Source organism: Xenopus tropicalis, chromosome 6, assembly GCF_000004195.4.
Source record: "Xenopus tropicalis strain Nigerian chromosome 6, UCB_Xtro_10.0, whole genome shotgun sequence".
Lineage (NCBI taxonomy): Eukaryota > Metazoa > Chordata > Amphibia > Anura > Pipidae > Xenopus > Xenopus tropicalis.
The window spans coordinates 142677756-142695354 of record NC_030682.2 but is presented as its reverse complement, the minus strand read 5'-3'; the positions used below and the strand labels follow the sequence as shown (position 1 = coordinate 142695354).

The following is a 17599-nucleotide window of genomic DNA, read 5'->3' as shown; positions in this document are numbered from 1 at the left end:
GCTGCACTTGACCCAACAGTTTTTTCCAGACTTTCAATCTTTCTATCAGTAATAAAACTATGGATTACAAGAGAGGTTTTCAAAACCAAACATGAACTCTCCAATGCAGTCCTTGCTCTTGATTTTCAAAACTTCCCAGTAGATATATGGACCATTTTTGGACACATATCGTTGGGAATCCTCACCCTGGGAGATATTTCATTAGTTTTTTCCTGTTGTTTAATTTTACAAACACTAATGAAATGACACTTTCCAAGATTGTCATCTTACAACCACACAATACATATCTCAAAAATTTACAGGACCTTCTGCGTGTAATACAGACGTGATGACCACTACACTATGAAACCTCACCTTGGAGAAAACCTCAAGGTTTCCAGCTTAGTTTTTCCAATCGAAATGTAAAGATGTTTTTGGGTTTCTCGCTCCACTGGATTTTTAAAACTACCCAATAGACACGTGGACAATTTTTGTGCTCAGCTTAACTTATATGTATTACCCCAAGCATGATAATCAACAGGGTTTACGGTATGAATTGCAGCTTTGCCTTTTCAGGCTGCTGCAGTTTAAACAGCCAAACCCAACATATGGTTTCACTGGGGATTGAACCCAGGACCTTCTGCGTGTAAAGCAGATGTGATGACCACTACACTATGAAACCACAGGCTGTGTTTTGTGCAACGGTATTTTCCAGACTTTCAATCTTTCTATAATAAAAGCATGGATTAGAAGTGAAGTTTTCAAAACCAAACATGAACTCTCCAATGCAGTCCTTTCTCTTGATTTTCAAAACTTCCCAGAAGATATATGGACCATTTTTGGACACATATCGTTGGAAAACTTCACCTTGGGAGACATTTCATTAGTGTTTTCCTGATTTTTCACTTTCCAAAGACTAATGAAATGACACTTTGCAAGACTGTCTTCTTACAACTACGCAATACATATCTCAAAAATTTGCATGGTCAGCGTCTGTCATATATATTTTCCCAGCCTGATGTATGATAGAGTTTAAGTTGTATATGAAGTGCAGCTTTGATTTTTGCATATGGTTTGAATAAACAAAGCCAATGCGTGGTTTCACTGGGGATTGAACCCAGGACCTTCTGCGTGTAAAGCAGACGTGATGACCACTACACTATGAAACCACAGGCTGCGCTTGACCCGACAGTCTTTTCCAGACTTTCAATATTTCTATCAGTAATAAAACCATGGATTACAAGTGAAGTTTTCAAAACCAAACATGAACTCTCCAATGCAGTCCTTGCTCTTGATTTTAAAAATTTCCCAGTAGATATATGGACCATTTTTGGAAACATATCGTTGGGAAACCTCACCTTGGGAGACATTTCATTAGTTTTTTCCTGATGTTTCACTTAAAACTACCCAATAGACATGTGGACAATTTGTGTGCTATGCTTAATTTATATGTATTACCCCAAGGCTGATAATTGATGGGGTTTAAGGTATATATTGCAGCTTTAACTCTTCAGGTGGCTGCTGTTTAAACAGATAAACCCAATGCTTGGTTTCACTGGGGAATGAACCCAGGATCTTCTGCGTGTAAAGCAGATGTGATGACCACTACACTATGAAATCACAGGCTGTGTTTTGTTCGACGGTATTTTCCAGACTTTCAATCTTTCTATCAGTAATAAAAGCATGGATTAGAAGTGAAGTTTTCAAAACCAAATATGAACTCTCCAATGCAGTCCTTTCTCTTGATTTTCAAAACTTCCCAGAAGATATATGGACCATTTTTGGACACATATCGTTGGAAAACCTCACCTTGGGAGACATTTCATTAGTGTTTTCCTGATTTTTCACTTTCCAAAGACTAATGAAATGACACTTTCCAGGATTATCTTCTTACAACCACGCAATACATATCTCAAAAATTTACATGGTCAGCATCAGTCATATATATTTTCCCAGCCTGATGTATGATAGAGTTTAAGTTGTATATGAAGCGCAGCTTTGATTTTTGCATACGGTTTGAATAAACAAAGCCAATGCATGGTTTCACTGGGGATTGAACCCAGGACCTTCTGCATGTAAAGAAGACATGTTGACCAATACACTATGAAACCACAGGCTGCATTTGACCCAATAGTATTTCCAAGACTTTCTATCTTTCTATCAGTAATAAAACCATGGATTACAAGTGAAGTTTTCCAATCCAAACATGATGATTTTCAAAACTTCCCAGTAGATATATGGACCATTTTTGGACACATATTATTGGAAAAGCTCACCTTGGGAGACATTTCATTAGTGTTTTCCTGATGTTTCACTTAAAACTACCCAATAGACATGTGGACAATTTGTGTGCTCAGCTTAAGTTATATGTATTACCCAAAGGCTGATAATTGACGGGGTTTAAGATATATATGGCAGCTTTGCCACTTTTGTTTGCTGCTTTTTAAACAGACAAGCCCAATGCATGGTTTCACTAGGGATTGAACCGAGGACGTTCTGCGTGTAAAGCAGACGTGATGAACACTACACTATGAAACCTCACATTGGATCGAACCTCCAGGTTTCCAGGTTAGTTTTTTCAATCGAAATGTAAAGATGTCATTGCATTTCTCGCTCCACTGGATTTTTAAAACTACCCAATAGACATGTAGACAATTTGTGTTCTCAGCTTAGGCTGATGCCACACGAGGCATTTTTACACTGCTTATTTTCTAATTCTTTCAGCGGCTGAAAAACGCCCGATAATATCATCCATAGAATTAACTTGAAAAGGCTTGAAGCAAGGCAGACAACGCCTTAGCACGGATTTTTCAAGCGTTGGCCGAAATACGCCAGTATTTGCACAGCAAGCTATTCCTATGTATACACAACTTTGCCTTTTTAGTTGGCCTTGTTTGATGGCTTACTTTTAGAAAAGCCAGGCTCAAACAAAGGTTTCAGTGGGGATTGAACACAGGAACTTCCGCATGTTAATCAGACATGATGACCACTACACTATGAAACCACAGCTCGGAGAAGCTTCCCCAGCATTTGCCAGACTTTTAATCAAGTTAATAACCTACATACAGTACATGTAAATAACTTACAATGGCTCTAGGTTTCAGTGATGCTGCTTTCCTTCTTCATATCAACATCACCTCCTCTCAAATATCTCACTAGGAAACTACACAACAAATTGATTTCTTCTTTCCAGAATGTTGGAAACTATAGCAACGAATCCTATCTAGGCACCCTAGCTAGGCCAAAATAAACAAGCTCTGAGAACAAAAATGGAGCATCCCTTAAGAATAATGTGCAACATGGGAAGCAGCTGAAATTTGTTTGGGAGATTTATAGAGGATTTCGGTGTATTTAAAGATTTACCTTCTTCATGGTTTAATTCATCATACAGAAAGAGTCTGTTTTCATATTTCCGTATTCACGCTTTTTTATTAAATTTAGTCTTTACAAAACAGAATGATTTTTGTATTTGTTGACCTAACGCTGGCAATGAAAGCAAAATGGCACACTAGTTATATTGGCTTAGCATCACAAGTTTCTCTGTTTTATCTGCTCTACTAAGGGGGAGATTCACTAATCCACGAACGGTCCAAAGGCGTCCGAATGCGTTTTTTCATAATGATCGGTATTTTTGCGACTTTTTCATATGTCCCGGGATTTTTCCGTTGCTCATCGCGACTTTTCCGTCGCCGCCGTGAAAAAATCGGATTGTTTTTTCCGCCGTTTACTTTCACTCAATACGAAAAAATTGTGACGGCCACGAATTAGTTGCGCAAATTACGATAAAGTCGCGACGGTGACGAAAAAGTCGTGACAAATACAAAAAATCGTGTCGGCGAAATTTTAGTTTCTAATACGATTTTTTCCCTTTCGGGATTCGGATTCAGGGATTAGTAAATCGGCCCCTTAGGGGCCGATTTACTAATCCACGAACAGATCGAAAGCATCCGAATGCGGTTTTTTCACAATGATCGGTATTTTGCGATTTTTTCGCCGCCGACGCAACTTTTTCGTAAATTGTCATATCTGTCAATATACGGAAATTTTCATAGCCATTGTGAAAAAATTGGAAAGGTTTGCCCGCCGTTTACTAGCGCTCAATACGAAAAAGTCGTAACGGCTACGAAAAAGTTGCAACAATTCACGCAAGTAGTAACGGCTATGAAAAAGTCGCTACAATTTGTTCTAATGGCTACGAAAAAGTCGCAAAATGTTCATTTCCAATCCGATTTTTTCCCATTCGGATTCGTGGATTAGTTAATCAGCCCCTTAGAGTACGAAATGGATCAGATGAATGTGGATCAGTAAAGCTCCATGGTTTTCGCTTCTGTCCCAGTGGCCCTTCTGGGCTGTTCACTTTTACATCAGAACTTAGATGTGAAAACCCAAAACTTTGCTCTACTTTGAATGCGCACAGCATGGGGGCAGGAAAGATCCCAGAATCAGGAGCAAGATGGCAGCGCGACGCTCACTAGAATAGTCCCCCAGCCCAATGTTTTTTTCAGTTAAGAGGAGCACTTGCCCAGGTATTGATTATAATTAGTGATGGGCGTAATGTATCGCCAGGCATGGAGTCGCAGCGAATTTCCGCGTTTCACCACTGGCGGTTTTTTTTGCGAAACGGATGAAAACATTTGCAGTTGCGTGATAGACAATTTTTTTTGACGCGCGACATTTTCGCCATTTCACAAATTTTTTGCTGTTTCGCTAATCTTTTGAAAGATTCGCAAATTTTTTCCACGAAGCAAAATGGAACAGATTCGCTCATCACTAATAGAGATGTAGTGAACCTCACAAAAAAAGTGCGAACTTTTGCGAACTTTGCGAACCCCATAGACTTCAATGGGAAGGCGAACTTTAAAACCTAGAAAAGCCATTTCTGCCCAGAAAACTGATTTTAAAGTTGTTTAAAGGGTGCCACGACCTGGACAGTGACATGCAGGAGGGGGATCAAGGGCAAAAATTTCTCTGAAAATACGTTGTTGACACAGCGTTGCGTTTTGTGCTGTAAAGGGCAGAAATCACACTACATTTCTAAACTTGTGTAATAAACTGCTTTTAAATGTCCGGCGTCTACATGCCAATCAAGTCGTGTAAAGGTTACGGCCGGTTCACACGCAAAGACAAAACGCCGCAGTAGTGGATACGGAATATATTATTGCTGGTGGAAAAACATCGCTCAGGTGATTTTATTGCAATGCAATGTCACTACTATGTGTAACGTATTGGGTTACAGCAGATGAGATCAGCAGAAAAGCTACCTAAACTGTCCCTCAAACCCCTGCACAGCTCTCTCCCTATGCTAACTCATCAAGCACACACAGGCAGAATGTAAAATGGCTGCTGGGCTTCGGTTTATATATGGAAGGGAGTGGTCCGGGGGTGGTCCAGGAGGGAGAGCTGCCTGATTGGCTGCCATGTATCTGCTGGCTCTGGGGTGAGAGGTCAAAATTTGGCTCCAGCTAAGGCGAACCCAAAATTGCGAACTTCGCTAAAAGTTCGCGAACTTGCGAACTTGCGAACACCCGATTTTCGTGCGAATTAGTTCTCCGGCGAACAGTTCGCTACATCTCTAATCACTAATTACAATCAGTGTGGGGGGGGTGCCTAACAGATTTACACTCCAGTGATATTAACCCTAAATAGAACAGTTTATTGTTTAGTTTGTTATCTTTGGAAAACATCAACATGGTGGGTTATTTTCACAAACAAAAAAAAAAAAAATGATGCACGCGGCGAATGCTGTTTTTTTGATACGTGCACAACAATTTTTTTTTGACATATGACATTTTCGCAGCTTAGCGAATCTTTCCAAAGATTCAAAAAAAAAATTTCGGCAAAACGGGACAGATACGCTCATCACTAATCGATTTTTTTGACACACACATCAACAAAATTTTTGCACACTTCAAATAAATGACACGTACGGCTTTTTTTTTCGCACATAAATTTTTTTCGCATGCAACCTTTTCCGCTGTTTCGCTAATCTTTAGAAAGATTTGCAGCATTTTCGACTCATCACTATTGAAGATCTATCAGTCCCCAAAGTCTTTAAAAGTGGTACAGAAGCCAAAATTAAGAAAGACCAGCATCCTCTACCTGTACCTTGGGTAGGAGATGGATTAGGTAGTGTTCAATACAATTATGAAAGTGTTTAAATTATGATTGTTTTTACTAAGCTGCATTGGTGCCTCACTTTACAGCCAATGATGCCGGCTGCCATGCCTAATGCTTGCATTGTGTACTTCATTAAATAAAGCCCTGCTAAAGTCCCCCATACACGGGCCGATAGAAGCTGCCGATATGGGTCCCTTGGACCGACTTGGTCCCCCAACCTACTGCCCCATTGCCACATGCAGAATTCTATCGTTTGGCCCCAGGGCCAAACAATCAAATTCGTCTACATGCCTCCCCGATATCGCCACCCGTAGGTGGGGGATATCGGGTGAAGATCCGCTCGCTTGGCGACATCGCCAAGCGAGCGGATCTGCCCGTGTATGGCCAGCTTTAGCCCTTTATAAGCTATTCCATGCTGAGTTCAACAAATCAGTTAATAGACACACATGGAATTTGATGTTGTGCCTGTTTTGTTCACAGTTGTGTTGTCAAAATGTTTTTAAAATGATTGTTTAATCATCACTAGTTTCAAGTCGTTTCAAAAAGTCGCGACAAATACAAAAAATCGCGTCGGCAACGAAAAAGTTGCAACATTTTCGTTTCTAATACGATTTTTTCCCTTTCGGGATTCGGACTCGTGGATTAAAAAAAAAGTCGCGACAAATACAAAAAATCGCGTCGGCAACGAAAAAGTTGCAACATTTTCGTTTCTAATACGATTTTTTCCCTTTCGGGATTAGTAAATCGGCCCCTTTAGGTTCGCTACATCCCTACTAATAAATGAAATTAGGATGTAATTAAATTTTAAAAATAGAAGAGCTGAAGAAGGACCTTTAACCTGACCTTTGTAAGTTTATCCGAATTAGAAAAACGAATTCCCAAACTCAAAAATTGCACAATAAGTACATAATAGTGATGAGCGAAAAATTTGTGAATCTTTCAAAAGATTTGTGAAATAGCAAAAAAGTCACACAACAATTTTCATACACGCGCAACTTATTTTTGCCTTTTGCTGCGCGTCATTTTTTTTTAATGCGCTCACCGATTTATTTTTTTTTTGCTGCGGGCATCAATTTTTTGACACGTGGTGAATTTTCCCACTGCAAATTTTGCCACCAGTTTCACGAAAAAATCCACCAATGGTGAAACTCGGAAATTGACTCGAATCCATGCCTGGTGAATTATTTCGCCCATCACTAGTACATAAGTGCATATGTGCACACATTTTTTTTTTATCTGACGTTCATAATTTTTTTATGCACACAACAATTTGTTTTTGCCATTTTTTGTCACCATTCTCTGCGGAAATTTGCAGTGAATCCCTTCCTGATGGATTATTTTGCCCATCACTAGTACGTAAGTGTAAATATATCAAAATATCACAACAATAATACTATCACAGGTTTTTGGTGATAAAAAAAATATAGGAAACCTTGGCCTTGAATGAAAAAAACGAATATATCACAGCATGATGTAGAATTTCTAATCATAAAAAATACTGCCTATGATTAAGTGCCCACTTTTGGCACGAAACGTGTCAGGCTGTTTGTGTTTGAGATGCTTTTTTCTTTAAATAAAATACAAATATATTTTATTGCAACACTTTTTGACTGATTGGTCCAGTTTCTTATAGTGCCAGCCTTGCTTTCTCATTTTTGAGGTATTTTTGTTTTGAAGTTTTCCTGTGGGCTGAGGATTTTTTTTGAGGTTTGGGGCACCCGGACCCTTATACTAAAGGGTAGTGATGGGCAAAATGTTTTGGCAGGCATGGATTTGTGGCGAATTTCCGCTTTTTGCCATTGGCGGATTGTTTCGCGAAATGGATGAAAAAATTTGCTGAAAAAAAAATCGCAGCACCCAAAAATTGTCACCCACATCAAAAGAATAGTCGCGCGTCAAAAAAAGAATAGCCAGGTGACAAAAGAATAGCTGCGGGCAACAAAAGAATAGCCACGCAACGAAAGAATAGACGCGTGACAATAGAATAGCTGCGGGCGACAAAAGAATAGACGCGTGACAAAAGAATAGCTAGGGGCGACAAAAGATTAGCCACGGGTGACAAAAGAATAGCCATGGGCGACAAAAGAATAGCCACGGGCGACAAAAGAATAGACACGCGACAAAAGAATAGCTGCAGGTGACAAAAGATAGACGCGCAACAAACGAATAGCCGCGGGACAAAAGAATAGCCGTGGGTAACAAAAGATTAGCCACGGGACAAAAGATTAGCCACGGGTGACAATTTTTTTGGACGCGCAACATTTTCGCCGTTTCACAAATCTTTTGAAAGATTCGCAAGTTTTTCAGCCAAGCGAAACGGGACAGATTCGCTCATCACTACTAAAGGGTGATCACACCCTTAAACTACTCCATTTGGAAATATTTTTATTGAATTGTTTCATATAAATCCTGGGCAGTCTTGATCTGTTTGGTGGCAAACCTTTTAAGTTTAATAATATGAAGACAGTTGAACCCTGAACCTTCAACCTCCTACAAGGATGAATTGCTTTATCCACCTTTATTTATAATGATTTCTCCTCTATTACTTATCTTTGTCGTTTGTATTTGATCAGAGGACCAAGTGTAAATGCTTGCGACTGTGCCTTTCTATACAGCCTTTTGCCCTTATTGTAACCTTACATTAATTCATCGCTTTGCGCGGTTGTCATACTAATTACGGCAATTTTTCTCATTGAACAAAAGGTCACCTATTAGTGTTATTCTTATGTTAATGAAAGCTGTTGCATGGGACAGAAATATACAGTATTTCAGCTGCCTTAACTATCCATTTATCAGAACTGACTTTTATATTTCCGCGACCTTTAATCGTCTGTAAATTGCTCGATTAAACAATTTCTGAAATATTTAATAATTACGACTGCCGGTGTGAAGCAATGGGGGATTCCTTACAATCTATCCAACGGGTAACAATACCTTGCAGATATGTGGGTAAAATATTTACATGGGAAACATAGATCTGACTAAACATACAGGCAGATTTACTAATCCACGAATCCGAATCTGGAATCGACTTTTTTGTCGCCCTCGTGATGTATCGTATTTGTCACGACTTTTTTCGGTGCCGGCACGACTTTATCGTATTTTGCGCGATTATTTCGTCGCCGTCGCGGATTGCGCAATATTAAACGCCGGAAAGACCAATCCGATTTTTTCGCGACGGCGGCGAAAAAGTTGCGGAAAATATACAAAAAAGTCGCAACGCGGCGTAAAAATCGTGGGACATACGAAAAAGTTGCGACGGCGACAAAAAAAATCGCAAAAACCCGATCATTATGAAAAAACACATTCGAACGCTTTCGGTCCGTTCGTGGATTAGTAAATCTGCCCCTTAGCATTATAGTCGGTATTTACAGATTGCTACCTGGGCTTTCCCAGATAATGGATCTTTCTTTAATTTGGATAAACATACCTTAATAGTAGTGATGAGCAAAATAATTCACCAGGCATGGATTCGCGGCAAATTTCCGTGTTCGCCATTGGCGGATTATTTAGCAAAACGGGTAGAAAAATTCACTGTCTAAAAATTCACAGTGGCAAAAAAAAATTGTCATTTGGAAAAATAATTGTTGTGCTTCAAAAAAAAATGGTCAAAATATTGTTGCACACGTCACAAAAATGACGCACACAACATTTTCTTTTTGACGTGTGACATTTTCGCCAATTTGCTTCGCTGAAAAATTTGCAAAGCTTTCATAAGATTTGCAAACCGGTGGAATATCTCCGAAACGGTGAAAATGTAGCACGTCAAAAAAAGAAATTTGATGCACACGTCAAAAGAAAGCTGCACGTGCCACAAAATGGCAAGCGCAACAGATTTGCTCATCACTATACCTTATGGGGCTGATTCACTAATGTGCGAATCCGAATCATGTAATCCAATCATTTCTGATGATCGCAAATGTCACGAAAATTATTTTCGTTTGAATACAAAAATTTCGTACTTATCCCAAAGATTGTGAATAGTGATGAGCGAATCTGTCCTGTTTCGCTTCGCCAATAAATTCACGAATCTTTCAAAAGATTTGCGAAACGGCGAAAATGTCGCACGGAAAAAAATTGCCGCCCGCGACTATTCTTTTGAATTTTTTGTAAGGAAAAAGTTGCGGTCATGTCAAAAAAGTTGTGGTTGCGGCAAAAAAGTTGCGGTCTCATCAAAAAAGCCATGATCGCATCAAAAAAAGTTCTGCACATCAAAAAAAATTGCAGGTATTAAAAAAGTTGCATGGTAGCTGCATTTCCCAAATTCACAGATTTGCTCATCACTAATCTTGACAAATGTGCATCAAATGATATCTCGTCCAATTAATTATCCTCTTTATAAAGGGATATCACAGCAGCCCGTAATCATATCTTTTTGTAAACTTTGTTGGTGTGTCTTCAGTAGTGATGAGCGAATCTGTCCCATTTTGCTTCGCCATAAAATTCACGAAACGGCGAGAAAATTTACGAAACGGAGAAAAATTTGCGAAACGCGATTGTTTTTGTTGCCCACGTCTTTTTTTTTTGTTGCCCGCACATTTTTTATGTGACCATGCCCTTTTTGAAGTGACAGAGCCCAATTTGACGCGACCCAATTTGACACGTGACTAAAAATTTTTTGCACGCAACTATCTTTTTGTAACCTTTGTTGGTGTGTCTTCAGTATTGGTGAGCGAATCTGTTCCATTTCGCTTTGCCATAAATCCACGAAACAGCAAGAAAATTTGCGAAATAGCGAAAAATTTATGAAACGCATTTGTTACGCAATTGTTTTTGTCGCCCGCATCTTTTTTGTTGCGCAATTGTTTTTGCCGCCTGCACATTTTTGACGCAACCCTGTCCTTTTTTGATGCAATAGCAACTAACTTAATGCGTGACAAATTTTTCCACTGTGAATTTTCACGGAAGTTTCACAAAACAATTTGCCAATGGCGAAATGTAGAAATTTGCTGTGAATCCATGCCTGGCGAAAAAATTTGCTCACCACTAGTCTTCAGCCTATTGGCCCACTGGTTTGTGCAATCCTCACACTGGTCCTGGTTGCTAGTGATTAACACTCTACATGGCAATTCAGTAACAGCTTGGCAACCAATGATTGGCTGCACATAACACAGTGGCTACTGAATTGATCATATATTTCAAGAGATCATTGCATTTAGTTTGAATCCATAGATTTCGAGGGATATATCTATTACTCTATTGATCTTGTATGAAAGAACATTTTCAACGGTAACAAATATTGATGTAAATACATTGCATGTTGTGTTTCTCTGCAGTCGAGCAATAGCAATGTACGTGTGTATTCCTAGTTTTTAGGCAAAGGGTTCAGAATGTAAAGTGTGAGATCATTGATTTCTGTTTTGTGTCAGTTTAATGAAATCATTTTTGGCCACTGAGAAACCTGAATATAAACACAAGAGGGAGAGACGTTCTGGCGCAGAAACTGAAAAGTAGATCTGAAGGAGTATTTCACCCCAATTTACTGATATGGTATTATAAATAGGGACAGGATATATATGTTTATAAATATGATATGATTCTTACCCCAATCTTCTCTTACCTTTGAAATGCTTCATTCTTAACTAAGTACTAGTGATGAGTGAATCTGTCCTGTTTCACTTCACCAAAAAATCTGCAAAACTTTTTTGTCACCCCAACTTTTTTTTGTCGCCCCGTCTTTTTTTGGCACCTATTTGATGTGACCGTGCCTATTTTGACGTGACTGCGCCTATTTTGACGTGACTGCGCCTATTTTGACATGACCACGCCCAATTTGGCACGACCACGCTTATTTTGACATGACCATAGGAGGATTTTCATTAAGGCTTGGGGAGGCTAAGCCTCCCCAAAATAAAAGCCCCTTCAAAAAATTAAAATTAAAAAAAAAAAAAAAAAAATTAAAAAAAAAAATAAATCCTCTGAGCGATGTTGTGCCTACTTTATGTTGTGGGTGGGGGACGCTGCAGTTTAGTGTCTCTGAAGTTAGAACAACAACCTGTTAGTTTGCTAGTGACTCTGGTGTTTGATGACATCACCACGGGATTTCGGACTGCAAATCTCGAGAGATTTCAGAATAGGAAAGCATAACCAGAGGCGATCTGCTAGTCAGGCACTACTACACAGCACAAGTACAAGTGCAACTCATCCAAAGAAATTGTTGTACTGCTGGTGCTGGTAATCTGGGCTCCCAGACACAGCAGGTGCTGATTCTTAAGCTGCTTGTTGTCTGGTATGTAGCTATTATATTTAATATTTAAATATCATATTAAATACATCTGTGCTGCACAGCTTTGAGACCTTTGGGTTACATGATATAATGTGCTTACAAAACAAATACCAGGGCCCCTATATAAAATAGTGCAGCAGTAGACAGTGTACCTGCTGGGAGTTCCTGTTAAAAGTCTAGAGGTCCTGGTTACATTCAGTAGCATTTAGGCTAAACCAGTATAAAGAGCTAGCAGCAGGCAATATGTCTGAAGCTCTTATTTAAGCTGCCAAAGTGCTTGCATTGGGGGGTCCCTGCAATGATTGGGATGAAATAGGAGGCAGTTTGTGTTAGAGTGCCTAGTGTAAATGGTATACAGCAGGAGTCAGTCAGTGTCTAGCCCAGGGGTGCCCGAGGTAGATCGTGGTGGAATGACATCCCACTACTTCATTTCCCCCCCAGCATACTATTGAGTGCGGCTGCTCAAGCCATCCGTCTCTGTAGTTTCATCCCAGTTAAGAAGATTGTCCCCACCAAGCCGCTGTATATATTTGTTTCTACTTTATATATGTTTCTGTGACAGACTACAAAGTGGGCCATGAAGAAGGGGAGTAAAAGCTACTACAATCCTTTCACATTAAACTTAAAGTTGGCACTTGAATAATGTTATGTGGGCATTAAATGTGAATTTGGCACTACATTTATATATTACTGTGTGTATTTGTTGAACATTGATTGATACTTTTTCTTGCTTATTGCACCAAATATTTGTCACACTATTTTAACTGTGGTAGATCTCATGACGGAGGCCAGGTGGCAATGTCTGGGCACCCCTGGTGTAGCCCCTTTTTGAAAGGAGGTAGCATCAGGCAGTGTGCTGCAGCATGAACACATGTACAGAATGAGTAACTGGTTCTAAATCAGTGTAAAAATAAAAGTGGTGTATATACATACTGTAGGTTGGAGCAAACTGATGCCCGACATACTGTCCAGGATGCAACTACCTCCTTTGCAGCTGTCTAACATGTTACCAGTCAGTAACCAATCAGTGACTTGGGAGGCATATGGGATATAACTGTCAGTTAGTTTGTGAGCACACAGGTCAGGATCAATAGCAAACTAACTGAACAGTCACTGACTAACTAAGAGGTTAAAGAGCTGAAAGGAGGAAGTAGAGTTCTGTACTATTCACAAGTACTATACTGTATATGTTCTAAAGACTGACCCACTAGCTGAAATTAAATTGTTTTTTGTCACCTGATATCTATAATATCCCTATCCCCTACACTAACAGATGGAGGGTAAGTTAACTTTTCCCCCTGACAAAGCTCATTGTGCTTTTATATATTTGTTATGTTTTTTTGCACTTTCTATTTTTCTTTTACTTTTGTCATTGTTTTTTTCATTTCTAGTTAGTTACAGTGCGGCCAATGCTGTGTATCAGTGCCAATGTTATAGTGCCAGGGCCTGAATATCTGCCATCTGTACCCACTGCTCCTCACTGTATATAATGTGCTGGTTTTGTATATAAAGACTGCGTCTCGCTGCATATAATGTGCTGGTTTTGTATATAAAGACTGCGTCTCGCTGCATATAATGTGCTGGTTTTGTATATAAAGCTTGCGTCTCACTGCATATAATGTGCTGGTTTTGTATATAAAGACTCTGTCTCGCTGCATATAATGTGCTGGTTTTGTATATAAAGCTTGTGTCTCACTGCATATAACGTGCTGGTTTTGTATATAAAGACTACGTCTCACTGCATATAACGTGCTGGTTTTGTATCTAAAGACTGTGTCTCGCTGTATATAATGTGCTGGTTTTGTATATAAAGACTGCGTCTCACTGTATATAACGTGCGTGGGATGTCAGTACCTGCTGCCTCTCTCTCTATAAAGCTAACTTAAACACATCTAAAGGTGAGGTTCACTTTTAAGTTAACTTGTAGTATATTATAGAATGGCCTATTCCTAGCAACTTTGCAATTGGTCTTCCTAGTTAATTTTTTATAGTTTTTGAATAATTTGCCTTTCGCTTCTGCCTCTTTCCAGCTTTCAAATGAGGGTCACTGACCAAAAAGTATTGCTCTGAGAAGCTACAGTTTTACTTTTCCATGCAGGCCCCTTAACTATTCATATTCCCATCTCTTGTTTAAACCACTACCTGGTAAATAAGACCCTAGCAACCAGATAGCTGCTGAAATACCAAATGGAGAGCTGCTGAACAATAACTGAAAAACTATTAAAAATAAAAGAGGACCAATTGCAACTTGTCTCAGAATATCAATGTCTACATCATATTAAAAGTTAATTTAAAGGTTAACTACCACTTGAAGCTAACTGATCACAAACACAAATGTATAGAGAACCCCTAACAGAAGTGCACGTATGAATGCTTTTACATCCTAAGCATTTTAGGGTTAAAAAAATCCCCCCCACCCGCACTTTTGCGCAGTATCCCTGGGAGTCAGTGGGAACGGCAAGAGGTAGTTGGGAGGTTAATTTTTTACACCAGCAGCGAATCCACTAAGTGTCACATTAGCTGTAGGTCAGTCTGTGTACGGCCCATCTTTAGCCTCCCCAAACAAAAAAGTCACCCTCCGCCTATGGACATGACCGCTCCCAATTTGGCATGGCCACGACTATTTTGACGTGATCGCACCTATTTTGACGTGACTGCGCCTATTTTGACATGACTGCGCCTATTTTGACATGACCACACCAAATTTGGCACGACCACGCTTATTTTGACATGACCACTCCCAATTTGGCACAACAATACCTATTTTGACGTAACTGTGCTTATTTTGACATGACCGCTCCCAATTTGGCACAACCACACCTATTTTGACGTAACGGTGCTTATTTTGACATGATCACGCCCAATTTGGCACGACCACGCTTATTTTGACATGACCGCTCCCAATTTGGCATGGCCACGCCTATTTTGATGTGATCGCGCCTATTTTGACTTGACTGCGCCTATTTTGACGTGACTGCACCTATTTTGATATGACCACGCCCAATTTGGCACGACCACGCTTATTTTGACATGACCGCTCCCAATTTGGCACGACCACACCTATTTTGACGTGACTTTGCCTATTTTGACATGACCACGCCCAATTTGGCACGACCACGCTTATTTTGACATGACCGCTCCCAATTTGGCATGGCCACGCCTATTTTGACGTGATCGCGCCTATTTTGATGTGACCGCTCCCAATTTGGCACGACCACGCCTATTTTGACGTGACTGCAACTTTTTTTGACGTACAGTACAACAAATTTTTTCTCAAAGTAATTCGCCAATGGCAAGATGCCAAAAAATTTCACTCATCACTACTAAGTACCCCAGTCCCTCCTTAAACCCCAAATATTCCATAGACCTTCCTTTTCATTTCATCCTTTTTTGCCACATCTTACAATTCTTTCCGATGCTCCCTCGATTTCGATTTTTTTTTTATAAACTATTTACTCCCAATTTACATCTTGATAAAATAAATGATTAATAAATAGGCAGAAGCTGATATTTGGGAATGGATTACACCTTGGGAATTGAATCAGGGCTAACTTGCTCATTTCTTTTTTAATAACAGTTCTGTCTGAAAGAAAATATATATTTCTCAATTTCTCAGTAAACCCTTCACTACCACTACATTAGATACCACTATGGTGGATTTTTTTTTTTTAGCACTAAAGGTCACAGAAAAAAGAAAGTCCCGACTTTCATAACATGTACTATGCGTCCAAATAGCAAAAAATCAGAATTTGCCAATTTGCCGGGTAAAACTTGCAAAGATCATGCAGAAGTCAATGTCAGAGGTTTCAGATTTTTTTACACAGTTTTTTTTTGTGGCAATTCGAAAAATTTGTGTTTTTGGGGCGACAATTGAAAAAAGAGGCAGTTTCACAACTTTTCCTGTGGAGACCTTTTCAGTTTAGACTTTTTAGTAAATGTAAGACATTTGTGTAAGTGAGTTTATTGAATTTTCAATAATAAGAATGTTAGCGTTTTAGTTAGGGATGCACCGAACCCACTTTTTTGGGTTCTGCCAGATCCCGAACCGAATCCGAATCCTAATTAGCATATGCTAATTAGGACCGTGAAGGGTTAAAAGTTACTAAAAATGTCCCCCCCCCCTAAATTTTAACTCTTTCAGAATGATAATTAGCATATGCGTTTGTGGTTCGGCTGAGAAAGTGGATTCGCCCGAAACCGAATCCACCAAAAAAAGGCTGGATTTGGCCCGAATCCCGAACCGAATCCGGGATTGGGTGCATCCCTAGTTTTAGTAAATCTTCCCCCCCCCCAGTGTCTAAACTACATCTGCCAGTCAGTGAAGTATTAGCACTAATTATTATTATTCATTCAAGCTATGAATCACCGAAAATTCTTATTGGCTTAGGCAATGTTTTATCTTTCATTACTTTGTTTTAATCCTGAGCAACGCACCTGCATTAAAGGCATCTAGACAATTTTATTCAGTCACAGACTGTTTTGGGGGGAGGGTTATCCCCCCAAAAATTTTGAGCTTCATCACAAGACTCAATAAAATTGGCTAAGCTCCTTTAATGTATTTGCCCTTCTTTTAGTTATTTAAGAAACACGCTATCTCTAAAGGTTTGGATAAATGGAGCAGAACCTTATTTGCCATTCAGAAGATCTTTTTTATTCACAACTCTTTTCAACTTGGTGAATTTTTATTCTATACTCAATAACATCAAATTATGTAAACAAGACACTGCCATCAATATAACAAAACTAATATGAAATAACACAGTGTCAGAACATTATCCCTGCAATGCACACAAGGAACATAATATTCAAGTTAAAAACAGCAAATATTTGAGAAAAATACTTTCTAGGCTTAATGCGGTTAAAAATATTCAACTATATGACTAGTACAGTATACAGAAGGAATACATACAGTGTGAACTGAAAAGAGAATAAAAGAACAATGAAAAGATGGAAGGAAGGAAGGGAGGAAGGAAGAAAGGAAGGGCGGGAGGGAGGGAGGAAGGAAGGAAGGGAGGGAGGGAGGGAGGGAGGAAGGAAGGGAGGGAGGGAGGGAGGGAGGGAGGAAGGGAGGGAGGGAGGGAGGGAGGGAGGGAGGGAGGGAGGGAGGGAGGAAGGAAGGGCGGGAGGGAGGGAGGAAGGAAGGGCGGGAGGGAGGGAGGGAGGGAGGAAGGAAGGAAGGAAGGAAGGAAGGGAGGGAGGGAGGGAGGGAGGAAGGAAGGAAGGGAGGGAGGGAGGAAGGAAGGAAGGAAGGAAGGAAGGAAGGAAGGAAGGAAGGAA

General features: G+C 39.7%; 2 non-coding genes across 2 annotated transcripts; both read right to left on the bottom strand.

Annotated features, from left to right (window-relative positions):
* Positions 1 to 588: 588 nt before the first annotated feature.
* Positions 589 to 661, bottom strand: trnav-uac. The gene has a single exon. It is a non-coding gene; the product is annotated as a tRNA-Val (tRNA).
* A 414-nt stretch (positions 662 to 1075) lies between these two features.
* On the bottom strand, positions 1076 to 1148 carry trnav-uac. Its single transcript has one exon. It is a non-coding gene; the product is annotated as a tRNA-Val (tRNA).
* Between the last annotated feature and the right edge of the window lie 16451 nt (positions 1149 to 17599).